General features: G+C 30.6%; 1 non-coding gene across 1 annotated transcript; it reads left to right on the top strand.

The window, feature by feature from the left end:
- Positions 1-5,147: 5,147 nt before the first annotated feature.
- Positions 5,148-5,250, top strand: LOC148760818 (small nucleolar RNA R71). Its single transcript, XR_016028691.1, has one exon. It is a non-coding gene; the product is annotated as a small nucleolar RNA R71 (small nucleolar RNA).
- Positions 5,251-13,718: the final 8,468 nt, after the last annotated feature.

Below are 13,718 nucleotides of genomic sequence, written 5' to 3'. Positions count from 1 at the left end.
TCAGAATAGAAGTCCGGTGACATGAGAACTCCTTTCTCTTGCAAATGCCATTGTTTATTTTTCTTTCAGAATTCCTCTTCGGGTGCTACACGCTAGGCACTTGGTGGTTGTGGCACCAAAGCTTCTTCAAGTTTGAGGCGTCTTTGTGGATTGGGGCACTACAGTGCTGGCTTGGTTGAGGCTGCGACACCCAAGGCTTTGCCTTGCTCACCTTATTCTGTTGCACTACTTCAAATTTGACATGATTTTTGACCCACTTTCAAGATGAACTGGGTGAAGTGGTAAACATGAAAGTTGTAGCTTTGCTTTTTAGCTTTCCAATGGTCCATGAATTACATCAATTTTACTTCTTCAGTGAAAGATATGCTTAAAATACGAACACATATGTAGTTGAAGTCTACACCTAAAATACATCTCCTTCTCCAAATAGGCCCTCTATTCAACGCACGCCTACAAAAATATAAAACTTAATTTAAATAATAACTAAACTTAAAAATAAAACATCATAAAATAACTTAACACAGTCGAACCCAATATAATTAACAAAAAAATAAATAAATGACTAAAAATTCTTAATTTTTTAATTAAATCTTAAGACCTTTGACAAAATCACCAAAAATCATAACCAAATAACTCTATAAAATAGAGTTATCACACCCTGAAACTTAAGATTTTGCTAGTCCCCAAGTAAAACATAAAAGAAAACTTAAACAAAAGCAAAAACAATTTAAATGATGAAATCAACATAAATAAACAAACTAACTAAAGACAAATAGCACCATATCAATGATCTTCATAATTTCCTTAAAAGTATAACTATAAATCTCTAGTTCAAGATAAAATATAGGTATCATTCAAATTCATGTTTCAATTCAATTGCAAACACATTCTCTAATGGATTTCCATGCATGTGTGTGAAATCTTTTACAAAGAACATCATACTTATTCAGATGAGTTTATGCCAATGCAAAATTTCAAATTAGTACTAGAGCTCTATAGGTTTGCTTTTTATCTCTCTCTCCACTAATAGATGAATATTAAGTTAAGGATCAGTAGGTCTTTATTAAGCTTGTAATGTATGGCTAGGGTCAAGGAAGGATAAAGGTCATTAATGTGGCTCAAATCACCCTAATCACATAATCATTCTAGAACTTATATTGAGCTTTTATCCTCATTCTCCACATGCACCTTTTCTTTCACTTTGAACTTTTCTTTTGTTCAACACTTTATTCTACTTGTTCTTTTTTTTTAATCACAATTTCACATCCTAAACATATTTCTTTGTATTTTAGGTAGCGGGATGATTTTTATCATTAATTTTTGAATTTTTGAATTTTTGAATTTTTCAACAACTTCACCTTTTTATACCTTTTTCAACAATTAGCTCAACACATTTCCTAAAATGATTTACAAACTTAAGAGTGAAGGTTGCAAAATTGGAAATTTGATTTTAAGGTTAAGCTCCATTATTATGTGGTTAAATAAAGAAAAGGAAAAAATAGGCTCAAAGGGGTATGCTAGGGATAAAATATAATAAAGTTGGCTTAAAAGGTTCAAACGGTCCAAAAATGGCCTCAATCATCTTCTTAACTAAGTATTGCCTAGGATTTCACCTCGAGAGAGAATTAAGCAAATTCTAGAATTTTTGACATAATCCAAAAATCACATCAATATAAACCTTTTCTAGACAAGCACAATAATTCAAAGCAAAAGATATAGTGCTTAATATAAGCGAAATCACATCCTAACAATGATACTTAGTAAAAGAATTTAATAGAAACCAAACAATGTCTTAATTTTCCAAGATCTAAAGATACAAGACAACTAAATTCTCATCATTGGATAAGGAAATCATTGAAAATTTTGACACTAATTACTCTAGATCCTAAAATTTTCAAATAATCATAACGAAAAGTGAATAATAAACTATCTTAATTAGCTTAAAGTTTAAATAAGCATGCAAATAAAATAAAATCCTAAGTTCCCACAAAATATCCACTACTAGAAAAATATGCTCTCCCCCCAAACATAAATCAAACATTGTCTTCAATGTTAGAAAAATAAAGAAAAGGTAAAGAATACTTCCTTGGTAGTTAGATGATTCCAGATAAGCTCTGATCCTCTTCCTCATTTTCTTGATCATTATTGCCAAAGCTGTTTGAAAGTTAGGTATAGCTTTTTTCTTTTTGCAAAAGAAAAGGGATTAATGAACAAACAAACAAACAAATAAATATATAAAAACAAGAGTATAAGTTTAGAAAGCTTGGGATGCCTCTCAAGAAACACTTCTTTATAGTCACTAGCTTGACTATGGCACCCCTTTTTGTACTTTTTCATCCACAACATAAGGCTTGAGTCTTTGTTTATTAACCTTGAATGCTCTAGTAAGCATACTAAAAATCTCAATAAGACCATAAGATAAAACCTTTACCACTTTAATGGTTTCCCACCAATATGGTTAAAGTTCCATGGTAAAAGATAAAGGCGTGAACTAGAAAGCACTACTTGCTGTCCAACCTCAAAATCAAGATTAATGGAAGGTGATGGTTATGACTCAAGAGTTGGTGCTTGCTTGATTGAATGTGGTGGAATAGGCTTACCTTTACCTTTATCAACTACATCCATTCTATAGCAACTTTTTCTAGAGGAAGGATACTTAGCTAAATTGAATATATTAAACTAGACTAACTCTTTTTCAACTTTGAAATTTATCTTGTCATTCTTCACATCAATGATTGCTCCAATTGTAGCTAAGAATGGTCTTTAGAATGAGAGGAATTTTAATATCCTTTTCCATCTCAAGCACTATGACGTCCATCGAAATATACAACTTCCCAACTTTAACCAAGACATCCTTTATAATCCCAATAGGGTACCTGATTGTTCTATATGCTAATTGCAAAGAAACTGCTGTAGGTTGTATCTCATTAAGTCCAAGTTTCCCAGTAATAGTCAAAGGCATAAGTGAAACACCAACACCCAAATCACACAAAGCTTTAGAAAATTTAAAACTACCAATGGTACAAAGGAAAGAAAAACTCCTTAGATCCTTAAGCTTTGGTGGAATCTTATTTTGGATTATAGCACAACACTCTTCAATAAATGCAATTGTCTCAAAATCTTCCAATTTCTTTCTTTTGGTCAAGATGTCTTCCAAAAACTTCATATAACTTGGCATTTGTTCCAAAGCTTTAGTAAAAGGAAATTAATATGTAGCTTTCTAAATACCTTAAGAAATCTCTGGAATTATTTGTCAAGTTTCTACTTTCGAAAACGTTGAGGAAAAGGTTAGTGGAAATGTTTGTAAAGGCTTAATTTTATTTTTCTACACTTAATTTTTCACCAAAAATTTCAATCATAACATCTTTTTTAAGCATTTTTCTCAACTTCTTTTTTAGTGTCTTTTTCAGTTTCTTTTTCAACAAGCTTAACCAAATTTTCAGAATTTCAATTTGTACCACTTACCTATTTTCCACTTTTGAGTGAGATTACATTCCAATGCTCTTATCTTTCTCTTCTGAGAGTGGGTTCAGTGTCACTCGGTAAAGCTCATTGAGGCTTGTTATTGATGGCACTAGCTAACTGATCTAATTGTGTCTCAAAATTTCTTATTGATGCCGCTTGATTTGAATGACAACATCATTTTTAGCCATAAACTACATAATCATCTCTTCCATAATTGGCTTTTTTTTTATGCATAGGAACTCTTACTTAAGGTGGAAATCTAGGAGAAAATTTTGGCTTAGGTGCTAATGTATATTCTTGGTTATTGCTCAAAAGGCGTGCTTGGTTAAAGGGAATGGAATAGCCATTCCTCCTGTATTCTCATTTTTGAGATAAAGCTGTATTTGATTCAATGGAATGGTTATTCTTCGGAATAGCCATTCCAAGAGAAGCTTGAATAGGCATTACCAATGCCCCCTTTAGTAATGGCTATTCCAAATTTTTGAGAATAAAAAAAGAAGTTGATTAGACAAATATACCTTTTTACAATTTAAAAAATTACCTTATAAAAAAAATACTAAACCTATTTTTTTCTCTCTTCCTCACTCCTCTCTCTGCAGCATAGAAGACATAATTTTTTACTTCATTTAAAAAAAAAAGGAAATGAAAATATTTAAATATTATTTAATATATTAATATTATTTAACTATAACAAATATTATAAAGAATATTATTTGAATATAATAAATGTAATAAAGAATATTACTTAGTTTTATTTAAAATTAATGAAGAATATATTTTGTCTTTTAATTTTAAATATTATTTAATTATAATAAAAGGTTTAATTATCTTCTAATACAAAGTATTATTAAATTATAATAAAAATATATTTGTATTTTGGTGAAAATATTATTTAATTATAGTAGAAGTTATTTTGATTTTATTACTTAGAATATTTTTATTTTTTAACAAAATAAATTATTTAATTTTAATAAAGAGTATTTTTTTCTCATCATACTATATTTGTTTTTTAGTTAAAAAATCTTTAAATTTTAATAAAGGGTATTTTTATCATTTACCCATTATTCCTTAACTATTCTTAAAATTATTCTTGCCAACCAAACAATGGAAGAAGTAATAATAGCAATTTCTATCTTATTCCATTCCCATGAACCAATCTACATAATAGTTATTCTTCCCCTATTCTATTCCCTTGGAATAGCTATTCTATTCTCATTCAATTCCTTTTAGTGAATCAAGTATGCTGCAAGAGAAATTAGGATGATTCCTCCACCCCATATTATATGTGTTGGAATAAAGATTATTTTGTGGCTACCTATTTCCAACATAATGGGCTATTTCAGTGTAAATGGGACAATGGTCATTGAAATGTCCTTTCCCACATAAATCACAAGTCACAAAAGAGCTTTGAGCCGTATTAACACTCAAACTATTTCTTAGTGAGAGAAGCCAATTGTGCAGTCAAAACATTAATTGCATCAAGCTTATGAATACCAGCAATTTTTCTTGCCCCCAATCTCTCAAATGGCCGTTGGTAATTATTTCAAGTCATTTCCTCTAGCAAATTATAGGCCTCATCAATAAATTTACTCATAAATGCACATTTAGGTGCTGCATCAATTGTGGTTCTACTTGGTCCTGACAAGCCATTATAAAAAGTTAAAACCTGCAGCCATTTAGGTAACCCATGGTGAAGACATCATCATAGCAAATCCTTATAACTCTCCCAAGGCTCATATAGAGTTTCAGAATCAAGTTGTGCAAAAGAGTGATATCATTAAGCATCTTTGCTGTTTTAGCAAGTGGAAAAATTTTTTCCAAGAATTTTTGAGCAAAATCATCTCAAGTACTAATAAAACCAACTGGAAGTGAATTTGACCAACTCTTTACCTTATCTCTCAATGAAAACAGGAAGAGCCTTGATCTAATGGCATCATCAGTAATGCCTTTATTTTTTAAAGTATCGCAAATGTCCAGGAAATTCACAATATGTGCATTAGGATCATCTTTCGGCAATCCCCAAAATTGAACAGAAGTTTGAATCATCTGAATGGTTGCTGGTTTGATTTCAAAGTTGCTGGCTTGGATGACAGGTTTATGGATGCTAGAATGAAGGCCTTGAATGAGAGGTAAAACATATACTTGCAAGGACTTATTTTCTCCCTAGTCAACCAATATTAGATTGAGTAGAAGCTTGCAAATTTTCCCTTTTAAGTTTTTGAAAAGTCTTTTCAATTTCTAGATCAAAAGGAACAGTGTCCAAATTTATGCCTCATCGCTTAAAATGATCAAAAAGTATCTAAAAACAAAAACAAAATTTGAAGTAAGATTAAATTGCTTGGTATTAATATTAGCAAAAATAGAAAAATTAAAAACAATTACTCGATAATAGTGCCAAAAACTTGTTTGTCAGATAAATCACACAAGTGCACGTATCGTTAACCTAGAGTTCTAATTTATTTATAAGCTTCCGTTGAGTTTCTTATAAAAATATCTATCTCAACCAATTTACTATATGTCTATGCAAATTGAAATGAAGAAAAATTCATCAAGAGCAGACTTTAATTTTGGCTACATATGCCATGTAAGTGTATGTCTACCCTTCACACTAATCAAATTAATTATCTCATGCAATTGATATTGTATATATGCTATTTTATCAAAGGCTTACTCTAAACTACCTCTCTCAGTTTCATTTAGGTTTCCAAATCAATATAATTGGTGATAAGGCAATCAGATGCATTAAGAACAGAATTGAAATAAACAACTCAAACAATATTAATCATAAACATGAAAGAATATTAAAAACTCAAACTACGTATGAGGTTTAATTGTGATTCTAGGTTAAAAACTTAGTTCAAAATAATGTATGTAAACATCATCAAAAAAAGTATAAACATTAAAGCTAAACAATAAAGTATAAAGAAAACTAAAGAAGAAAATAACTCCAAGATTTGTCAATTCTTTGATCTGTAATTCGTCATTGGAATTCCTTGCCTTCTTGGTAGCTTTAATGTCTCTTTTTCTTCAAAAAAATCTTGCTTAATTCATACTAAAAGTCTCTCTTAAATCTCCATTTTTTACATGCTTTTGAAGGAGGGATTAAATAAGGTTCATGTTCGTGTCAAAATAGAAGTCTAGTGGCATGAGAACTCTTTTCTCTTTGCAAATGCCACTGTTTATTTTTTCTTTCAAAATTCCTCTTTGGGTGTTGTGTGCTAGGCACTTGGTGGCTGTGGCGCTGAAGCTTCTTCAAGTCTGAGGCAACTTTGTAAATTAGGGTGCCACAGCACTAGCTTGTTGGAGGCTACGGCACCCAAGGCTTTGCCTTGTGCACTTTGTTTTGTTGCACTACTTCAACTTCAACATGATTTTTGACCCCCTTCTAGGATGAACTAGGTGAAGTGGTAAACATAAAAATTATAGCTCTGCATCATAGCTTTCCAATGGTACAGTAATTATGTCAATTAGAATTCTGTAGTGAAAGATATGCTTGAAGTACCAACACATATGCAGTCTACATCTAGAATGCATCTACTTTATCAAATATGCTCTTTTTTCAAAGCACACCTACAAAAACATAAAGCTTAACTTAAATAATAACTAAACTTAAAATAAAACATCATAAAATAACTTAACAAAATTGAACCCAATATAATTAAATTAAATTAATCAAATGACTAAAAATTCTTATACTTAAATTAAATCTTAAGAACTTAGAGAAAATCACCCAAAATCATGACCAAATTGATGGGATTTGTGTATGGATGGCATGTTCAAAATATGCACAAGGGAACAAGAATTAAAACTTGAATTAAACAACCAAAACATGCCTCCACCCAAGGATCACCTTGGTGATATTTAACACATAAAAGCACAAAATTAATTAAAATTCAAAAAGTTACATTGCCAAGTGATCTCGTGATCACAATGACACTTCCTAAATAAATCCCACGAACACTACAAAGAGAAAGAATCTTAGCCAACTAAGTGCTTGGCCTCAAACGGTAGTACACATGATTGCATACAAACCTTTAGCAAAGGAAGGAATGTTTTAACTATATTTTGTGCCAGCAAAAAAAGACAACAATTGTCTTTTTCTTATTTTTCCACAGGCTCGGTCGAACCTCTCTTGAGAATTGCTTCATAAGCAATTTCCTCCTTCATACAAAGGGAGTGTGGCAAAAAGAGAAATCCTTTTTTCTTTTTCTGACAAATTAGGTTTTCTTCAATTGTGAAAGTCTCTCATATAGAAAATAGTTAAAGTATGACTTATATAGTTAGGTCAAAATAACTTCCATTTTACAATTAAGCCCTTAATATTATAGCACATTATAATATTGGGCCCATTACTTAATTAAACTCTTTTAATTAAGTCCTTAAAAACTAAAATCAAAATTAATTTCTTTTATATTTTGTAATTAGGGCCTTATAAATATAACTATTTATAATGATGCCTAAAACTTAATTAAACTCTTTTAATTAAGTTTATAGAACTTAAATACTTAGTATTTGATTTAAGTCCAACTTAAATTATCACACTCTAATTTAATTCATATTGCAATCCTTGTGTGTGATCCATTAGGTTCTTAACATGTTGGTAATGGAATTTATTAATTACTCAATTTCATAGTCCAAGATTAGCATCTAGTAGTGCATCATGGCCACCCAATTGTTAGAAGAGTCAAATAGTTCTTTGACTAATGTTTCGGTGTCTAGTATCTCAGTGTAATTCGATCCTTTTATCATATATTCTGGATAAATAGAAAGCCTAACTTGGTGTCTACTTTCTAACTTATCCATATTAGTTCTACAGCTTCCATATTGACTTATCAAGATTGCCTTGACTAAGGACTTTTAGTCAATATAAGCGAAGAGTAAATGAGATATATCCTTTTTGAATCACTTGGGGTTATGAATCATCTCTAGACTACTCATTCATCTTCGCATGCTTTATGTCATACCTAAAAGCACCCTGTTTCAGCATCTGGTTATCTCCAGATTAGTAGGGGTGAAATCAAAACATGATAATTCACATACAAGATGACTTGGTATCACAAGTCTAAGGATTATTTACATTATTGATACATGAGAGCATTTCAGTAGACACTTAAGTGAACTGTCAAATGGATCTCTCATAGCGGGTCATGTTTAATGAACTTGTTCCTTAACAAGCACCCACATACTATCCTTAAGTATATCACATACTTCACCGTATAAAATTGGCTACTTACTTCCAAAGTAAATAGGCTTAGCATGTACTAGTCTTTGAGCATTACCAATATCCTTATTCTTGATAATACAATGACTAGGAACATATTTAGGAACAAGAGTGTGATGAATAAGAATCTCATAATTATAACCTTTATAATTTCTTCGCAAGGCCATGTTGGAGTAGGATCTTGTGGATTAATGTGATTGTGTAAATCATGGATTTCAAAAATTTCTTTAACAAAGGAAGCAAGCAATCCAATTACACAAGCGGAAACACACATTATTATTATTGCAAGTAATATAATCACATCCAAAAAATATAAAATAAGAATCTATTATGTAAGAAAACCATACCTTTATTTTGAGATTCTTATTTTCTGACAATACCACACCAATGAATGATTTCTCGACCAAATAAGTTTACCACTTATTCTTCAAGAATACTTTCAATTTGAACCTTGAATGGACAAGGTGTGGAATGCAAGGCTACAAGATGGCAAATAAGTTTATTCTCTTTTCTTTGAAAAAGCTTGGAGGAGAAGAAGAGAAGAGATGGTTGAAACTTTTTTTAAAAAAAAGTACGTTATATTCTTTTCTTCCAATCTCTTATTTTTTTATTAAAACTCTTGCTTCAAAGGTTTAATCAAAATGAAACACCTTTGAATCAATCTTGACCATCCATTCAGAGTTATGGAAGCATCAAACATGCTCCATAATTATCAAAATAAAAATTAAAGAATAAATGATTTAATTCTTTAATTATCATTTAGAGTTCTTGATAAAATAAAACTCCTTATTGAATAATAACTCTTACTTTATTATTATCCATCTTTATTTAAAAAGAATTAATAATAAATAAAAGAGTAATAGTTAGATATGGAGTCTCTTTTTATCAACATGGATGTCTAGATTCATTTTGCAAGAATCCTCCTAAAATTATCTTAATTTTAGGCTACTCTTATCTGTAATTAAGACAAAAAAATATTTTACCTTGTCTAAATTGAGACAAATATGTTTTCTTACTAAATTAAGACAAAAAAAATTTTTCTTGTCTTAAATTAAGGCAAACATATTTTCTTGCTAAATTAAGACTGAACATGTTTTCTTGTCTAAATTAAGACAAACATATCAAAGCTGTCAATTTTGTACACAATTTAATTAAACAAATTAAAACATGCATTCCAACTTAAACAAGTTGAATTCTACGAAGCTAAGTGGGGAATCTATTTGGACATAGATATTCCAAGCTCCAATAAACTTAGAATTATTCTTAATCTCATTAAAAATAATTCAAGCTTATTAACCATGAAATCACTCCACCATAGATTCATGATTTTTTTTTTTAGGTTGAAAGTTCTCGTAGGGCCTAGCTACCCTGTAATTATTTTATTAATAATCGAAATTTAGTACAAAGGGGAGGGGGACCTAAACCTTACCTCCAGAATTACATGAGCATAAGTTATAATCGAAAAAGTACTAAAAGTAAGTAACTCTATTTTATGTGCATAACTATTGATACTACTATAAAATAGAGGTCGCCCACTATTACAAAGAAATAAAGAAGTAAAATACCAAGAAAAATAAATAAGGAGTACTACTCCTTTACAATTAACGAAATCTAACATATGGTAAATTTAACCTATCTAATTTAAGCATACCATGCAGCTCACCTTGTGCTTCAGAAATGACATGAAGATTCTGATGTGTGTGCCCTTTGTTTGACAGAAAATTTGTGGCTTGGTTACCTTCTCGAAAAATGTGTGAGATTCTATAAGAGAAATAGCTCAAGCACTGTCTAATGGATGCCAACAGATATCGTATGTCATGGGACCCTTTTTGAGATTGCTGGATCATCTGAATCACCACCAGCGCATCTATTTCTATCCACAGTTTCTCAATATTTCATTCTTTACATAAAAATAATCCCTAGAGTAATGCACGTAATTCGGCTTGCAATGAGTTAGAAGGACCTATATTCTCAGAGAAACCAAAGACAAGCGTACTTGTATGATCACGGAGCAAACCCCCAGTAGTTGCACTCTGATTAAGCAGAGAACTGCCATCCATATTCAATTTATATTCAGCTGTAACTGGTTTACCCAATGAATGATTTGAGGAGCTGCACGAATTTTAAAAGAGAATGTGAATCCCCACATAGCTGCTATATCTGTATCTCTTTTCCACTGTCATTTTTTCAATAGAGAGCCGTTCTGTAACTGCCTTAATAGTTTCATTATTTTGCACACCACTTTATCTGAATACATGCCCAAATGCTTGTGTTTAGCATCATTTCTTTCCAACCATAAGAAGCAACAAATGAATAATGGAATTAAAGTACGGATGTGGCCCTTTCTTACATAATCACCCAAGTAATACCAAGCCTATATAATTTGAGAGACATGTTGAGGATTCGAAACATAGATTTGAAAGAAATTTGCAAAGAAGTTCCAAACCTGTTTCGCTACCGGATTATCCCAAAGAACATGTATTAGTGACTCTTCAGAATTACAACAAACACATTTAGAAGCCAAGTGAAATCCTTTCTCCTTTAAACGAAGATAAACCAGAATCCAATTATTTAAAACTCTCCATAAGAAAAAGGAAATAGTTAACGAGATACTTTTATGCCAAATTAATGAACACAAAGCATTAGGTGATTACCTCTGTCTGACTACCTCCCAAGCACTCCATGTAGAGAATTCCCCATTGGAGGTTAGGGCCCAGTAAGCTATGTCATCCTGTGATCTATAAAAAGGGATCTGCAATATCTCATCAATCAAGTTCATAGGCAGATATAATTTTAATTTATCAACATCCTAACTGTCACCATAGATTCATGGTTGAACTTTTGGATTAACTATAATTACTAGAAATAATTCAATATTTGATATTAATTATTAGTTGTCTAATTGCAAGCCTTATATTGTGAACCCTCATAACCATCCAATGATAAAAGGTGAAATTACCATTTTACCCTTTATGTCAATTTTGTCCCCTAGTCTCAAATTTCATCAATTAGTGATTCAATACTCTAGATCTAATCTTTTGAGTATCCAAATGTGATGAGTAGCTAATTCATCAATCCACTAGGCCTAGATTAATCACTAATCTTCTTAAAATCACTAGAAGTGATGTTAATGCTATGAACTCCATTATCTGGATATATGTTCCCAAATGTTCATCTCAATTATAATCCCAAAATACGGAGTCTAGATCAACGCTTTATGATGATCATGCTCATGATAAATCAAAGATTATAAGGAGATTAAACACAAGTCCACTATCCATCAGGATTTCGGTTCTACTATAAGCAAATGCATAAGTGCGAGATCAAGATTTAGGTAACGGTAAAACTTAAATTTGATTCTCACATGATTTCATTTCATGTTATAGTGTCATTACTCGAAGTCAACCATTTCGATGATTTGAGACTCATCATTCCCTTGAAATGAATCACATTCATTTCGTTGGCAGTAATCTAGACACTACAACCTTAACATAATAAAGTGACTAGCTTTATTATATGGCTGTGAACAATTTTTAGATTCAATTAAAATACATGTCTCCTATGTATGACTCTTCATACAAATGTGTTTTAATATCTCAATAGAATCTTGGTACCTTAATAACTAGATTATGAATGCTTACTAAAACAAACTCTTCGTCTTATTATCAAAATGTACTTTCATTACAAATAAATTCAATGAATTTAAACATGAGAATATACTTGCTTTCCAGGCACCATATTCTCAAAATTCCTAACAAGCCATTATGTTCCAAAGACTTTATCTACATAAGTCTCTCATAACTCTTTATAAATAAATTCATGGATAAAGAAAATACATCACACATTAGATAAAACATCCATAATGTATTTAACATGAAATATGACTAATTAATGTAGTGTTTTACAAGTACAAAATCAACTGGCTTGTAGGGTTTACATTAACAAAAATAACTCTATAAGATAGAGTCGTTAGTTTTTTAATCTAGAACATGATTAAAACCAATGTGTACTCTGAATTTTTAATATTCTTTTTGCTTATGATTGATGGTGTTTGAATTGTTTATTTCAATCCTGTTCTTAATGCTTCTTATTATCTAATCACTAATTAGATTGATTTGGAAACCGAAATGGAGTTGAGAGAAAGAGCTTAGAGTAAACCTTGGATGAAATAGCATATGTTCAAAATTAATTACATGAGATGATTGATTTGATGTAGGGTAGACATATACTTACATGTCATATGTAGCCAAAATTAGAGTCTATTCTTAATGAGTATTTCTTAATTTCAATTTGCATAGGCATATAGTAAATTGATTGAGAGAGATATTTTTCTAAGAAACTCGACAGAGGCTTATAAATAAATTAAAACTTTAGGTTAACAACTCAAAGCCTATCTAGTAAGTAAAGAGGGAATAGAAGAGATATAGAGAAATATTGAGGGGATATTATGGTTTTAGACTTTTGGTTTAGTGATTAATTAATTAAATTGCTATTTCTACTTTTAGTTATAATTTCTTTAATTTTTAGTAGTTTTAAATTCAGTTGTTTGGATAAGATTAAGTTGTTTTAATTTTAGTAATTAGCAAAAAGATTTGGTCAATTCTCCGTGGGAACGAACTTTCTTTCTATTATATTACTTGTTAATGATACGTGCACTTGCATGGTAAATCCGAGAATATAATATTGAAGTCTAACAGAAGAACAATATAATAAAAGAACATCAAAAGCCTTAGAGAAACCATAATCTACTTCAATGAGCTACAATTTTTTATATAAATGTTTTTGAACAGTAGCCTTTCTAGTTTTTTAAATGGGTGAAAGTAGTATATGTTTCTAAGACATAATGTTTCAACATTGAGGCAATGGTAGTTGTATTTTCCATATAACAAAAAGAGATTCTTTTGTATAGATGCATGTAAGAATAAATGATTAAAAGAAAATTGCAAGAGAAGTCATGCATTAATCAAAAGTAGCAACCACACTTCACTGCCATGTATTTGTTGATGAAAAACATGGCTATTTTATGACAACA

Source organism: Theobroma cacao, chromosome 9 (genome assembly GCF_053813885.1).
Source record: "Theobroma cacao isolate CCN51 chromosome 9, ASM5381388v1, whole genome shotgun sequence".
In the NCBI taxonomy this organism is placed as follows: domain Eukaryota; kingdom Viridiplantae; phylum Streptophyta; class Magnoliopsida; order Malvales; family Malvaceae; genus Theobroma; species Theobroma cacao.
Note: the sequence above shows the minus strand (reverse complement) of the source record. Positions and strands in the feature narration are given on the sequence as shown.